Source organism: Pteropus vampyrus, unplaced genomic scaffold, assembly GCF_000151845.1.
Source record: "Pteropus vampyrus isolate Shadow unplaced genomic scaffold, Pvam_2.0 Scaffold3, whole genome shotgun sequence".
Lineage (NCBI taxonomy): Eukaryota > Metazoa > Chordata > Mammalia > Chiroptera > Pteropodidae > Pteropus > Pteropus vampyrus.
This window is the reverse complement of record NW_011888784.1, coordinates 9030957-9035615: the sequence shown is the minus strand read 5'-3', so window position 1 is coordinate 9035615 and position 4659 is coordinate 9030957. Positions and strand designations below refer to the sequence as shown.

The following is a 4659-nucleotide window of genomic DNA, read 5'->3' as shown; positions in this document are numbered from 1 at the left end:
TATAATTTTACCTGTCATGAGCCAAATATAAATGAAATCATACTGTATGTTTTGTTTTTTCCTCAACATTATTTTATTCCTCCACATTGATTTGAGTGACTTAGGCCATTCAGTTTTTTACTACTCTATAGAATGTCTTTGCATAAACAATACATCTCAATTTATTATATGGATAGATTTTCGGTCGTTTCTTAAATTTTTGCTGTTGTGACCAATGATCCTGCAGAATCCAGCATAGACCCATGTGCAATTTCTCCTGCTCCACATGTGCAATAATGATTCTATAATATGCACCCAGAGGCAGGATTGCTGGATTGCAGGATGTGGACACGTTCCACTTTACTAGGCAACACCAAACTCCATAATATCGGTTGTACCAATTTGTACCTCTTCCAGCAGTGAACATATGACAGTTCCCATCGATCCATATGTGAGCCATCATTTCATGAGAGAGATTACTAGAGCCCATCAATATCCAGTTTCTCTCTTCATTCAGGCACAACAAAGCTCATTATACTTCCCCACCTCTTTGAAGTTAGCCAGCAGCATGTGACTTAGTTTGCCCTTGCTTTGGGCAATAACATTCATTTCTGGGTGGAAGTATTGAAGACCTTTTATATAATTCTCCATGTTCTTTGACTGCTGCAGCACGTCCAGATGGCAGTGTCAGAAAATGGTGAAACTTCTTTTACCCTTGTCCCCAAGTTAATTTCCTGTGCAGAATCTCCTGTCAACCTCTTGTGTTGGATTTAGCATGTGATTGAGAAATAATCTTTTATTGTTTGAAGGCACAGGATATAACAAAAAATATACTGCTTAGCTTAGACCATCCTGGCTTAATACTCATTGTTTTGTCAGACTTTGTAATTTTTGACAGCCTTATAATTATCTAATGGTATCTCACTGAGGGTTTAATTTGTATTTCCCTGATTATTATGAGTTGATAATTTTTTCATGTATTAATGTTTATTCAAGTTTCTTCCTTTGTAAATTCTTTAATAACTATGTTCCTATTTTTCCATTAGCTTGTTTGCCTTTTTCTTATTGATTCATAAGATGTCTTTATAGGTTAGAGATAAAATCCTTTGTCAGTTATGGGCTTTCAGATTTTTTTTTCTCACTTTGTAGTATCTTTTGAAGTACAGGGAGTCTTAACTTTTGATATTGATGAATTAATCAATCTTTGCCTTATGGTTAGTGTATTTTGTATCTTGTGTAGTAAACTTTTCTCTACCCCAAGATTACAAAGATATTCTCTGCCATTCTCTTCTGAAATTTTTGGAGTTTTGTATTTTAGCTGGAAATCTTAAAGAACCCATAATTGAATTTTATGTATTATAGGAAATAAAGATCTAAGTTTTGTTTTTAATCCCACAAGGATAACCAGTTGTTTCAACACTATTTATTATATCATCTGTCCGTTCTCCATTTATCTGTATTGCAACCTCTGTCAGATAGTTTATCCATGTCCATATTTTATGTTAGTCTATTTATGGACTCTATGTATTGTTCCATTAATCTACTTGTCTATCCATCAATTTCACATTACCTTACTTACTATAACTTTATAAGAAGTCTTGTTGTCTAATAGATGAGTCTCCCAACCTTGTTCTGTGTCTTCAAAACATTTTGGTTATTCTTTTTTTCTATGTACATATTTTTCAATTACAGTTGACATACAATATTAGATTAGTTTCAGGTGTACAGCATAGTGAAAGCAATAAAAGAATGAATATGGTAGTAGAAAAAGTATGGTACTATGTGATTCGTGTTTGGAAAATTAGAAGTAGTGCAAAAACTTTTGCGTGAGGTGAATTTGGAAAGGTAGTTGAATCTGCCTGATACAGGATCTTGAAAGTTTCCAATTTTTTTATATTTACAGTAGAAAGGGCTGATCTAGGAATATTAATTACTTATTTTATGTAAAATAGATTAGATCATGAAGAATGTGAAAGCAGGAAAATGTATTGGAAAACATTTATAAAAATCTGGGCTTGTAATGATGAGGAACTGGATCGAGGCACTTGTAATGGCAATGGAAGTAGAGGAACGGATTCAGGGCGTTAAACTTTAAGTATGCTGACTTCAAAACAGATAAGAATGTCCATTTGTTATTTAATTGGGTATATGAGACTGGAATCCATGAGAGAGAGAAGGTTAAGAGGAGATGCTTGGAAATCATTTACGTTGGCATGATGAGGCCAAAGAGAGTGATAGAAAATCCTACATGAAGTTATTTGACATTAAAAATGTGTATGTTTTATTAGTGTGTTCATTTGTGTCTGGAGATTCTGAAGAGCAACTAGCTCTTCAAGGATTTCTTTGACTCTCTCTTGGTCAATTGAAGCCTTTGGTGTGGCGAGTTGTGCTGGTGAGTACGATACAAAAGTGCATTAAGGATTCCCAAGATGATTAGACTTTCATCCTGTGGGGTCAGTCAGACCTGTTCACCATAGTCTCCTGTTGGCATTCTTGGTTTTCTGAGGAACTGTTACATCCAAATGCACACACACTTCAGCACTTTTTTTTTTTTCAGCAAGATTCTGAATTTCTTTTGGATCTCCTGCCTTGAGGATCCATTTAAAGAACTAAAGCCTCAGGAACTCTACTACTTACTTTCCTTTAAAGCCACGTGCAGAGCAGACCTGAGCACTAGCTGCAATGGCTCTTCCCCGACTTCACTAAGCCCTTAATTGGAGAAGTGCCTCTCAAAGAGAAAGCAAGTCTAATCCTATTGTACCATTCTGAAAGAAGGAGAGAGAAGAAAGCAGAAGAGAAACAAGGAAGAAAACAACCCCGATACTTTTTGTCCTCTCATTTAAGGATCATATTTTCCAGGAGAATAACCTAATTATTTGTCTTCGGTGGCTTTGTTCTTGACAACTATCTTCTACTACCTGGGCTCCCGGTAGTAGAAGATAGTTGGAGGTAGAGATAGGGGGATAGAGAGGGGTTGTTTGAGTATGTTTTAAGGAAACAGCAGTGTTGAAGGGGTCTTGATTGAAACCGCAGATCAGTCATTGACAAAATTGTCTGCCTACCAGAATAATTTGCGTTGCTTTTTGACTAAGACACACATAGACCACACCTCTGGAGAGTCTAACTTAATAGGTCTATGTATGTTTAAAATATGTACAGGGTAAACCAATCGACCTAATGAACAAAAGCTTACCAAGTGATTCTGAGGGGGCAGCGCCCTTGCTAACTTCCATGGCATTTTTGTGAAGTTAGGGAAAGGTACACCCCTTCCCTCCCCAGAGCAGATCCAAACTTCTACCAAGATGCAGGAAGGTGAATACGGTAATAACTGGATGTCAAGCCCCAGCTACCTCTTCCTTGACCAGATACCTTTGTACAGTGCACACACTGCATAGCCAAGAGTATCAGCCATGTTCATGGGCAACTAAGAGTTGGATCTGCTTATATAGGGTCACCGACTATTAAGAGGTCTCAAAGACAAAGATCTCCTATGTCCTCTGTCGTCTCAAACATCAGCCACAGCCCTGTGATTAAATTTCCATTAGGGAAATTTCCAGTGGGAAATGCCTTTTTCTATGACATTATGCACCATTTTCCCCAATCTATCTCCATCTTTTCTCATGGACTGTCTCCTCTCATTTAGTCCTCTAAGTACTCCGATTGCTAGTCTATAGCTCACAGCCTTCTCAGATCCCACCAGGGAATGCACTCTCACTGTTGCTAGCCCTTTATCCTGAGATTAACCTCTCTCAAGAGATAAAGAATACATTGGCCTTATTTAAATGGACTTGCAAACTCAACTTATCATTTTTTTTTTTTTTATTTGTAACAGTGGGCCCACTATATTGTTCCATTACTTTATCAAGTGCATGCAAGCTTGGTAGGAGTTATGCTATCAGTGATTTACTAACACTGCCAGGACTAAACAAAAGGACAATGGGTACTTTGCCAATTTCAGCAGTGATACACTGTCTTGCCTAAGGGGGATAAAGGTGGCCTGTGTACCAACCAGGTAGTCATTTTGCTATATCCTGGAATATCTTTAGGTAGATATTAGAAAAATAATTATCTTACATTTGTAAGTAAATTACGATACTTACATTTGCTTCCAATAAAGTCTGCCTTCTCTGTGAGAAAATATGGGGACCTGTCTCAATTCATTAGATTTGCTTGAGTTTTTCCAAGTCTTCTTGTATTTTCTATCAAGGCCTGAAAATCTACCTTAATTATTGATTTTTAATTCATAAACAGTTGGTAGATCATTTTTCGTGTGAAAAACTACGGTTCAGAGGAGAGATGTTCCCCAGGGCCAAACAGAAATTTGTCTACAAAGCTAAGGCAGTCTACGGCTCTACGGCCATGCTACCCTGAACAAGCCCGATCCCGTCTGATCTCGCAAGCTAAGCAGGGTTGGGCCCGGTTAGTACTTGGATGGGAGACCACCTAGGAAGACCAGGAGCTGTAGCCATAAAAAATAAAAAATGAAAATAAGGAATTATAAGCTGACAAGGTCCTTGCAATCTGTGAGGTTAACCAAGGGTTGCCTCGCCTTTAAAAAAAAAAAATAAGCTGAGGCAGAATTCTGAATTTAAGTTCTATGTGCTTTTATTGTGTCGTGCTACATTTGGGTTAACCATTGCTCCTGCTAGTATTCTGTTTCACAATCAAATAATTTCAGGT

The 4659-nt window shown here is 37.4% G+C and overlaps 1 pseudogene; it reads left to right on the top strand.

Annotated features, from left to right (window-relative positions):
- The first annotated feature begins 4328 nt into the window (after positions 1 to 4328).
- On the top strand, positions 4329 to 4447 carry LOC111741824 (annotated as a pseudogene).
- Positions 4448 to 4659: the final 212 nt, after the last annotated feature.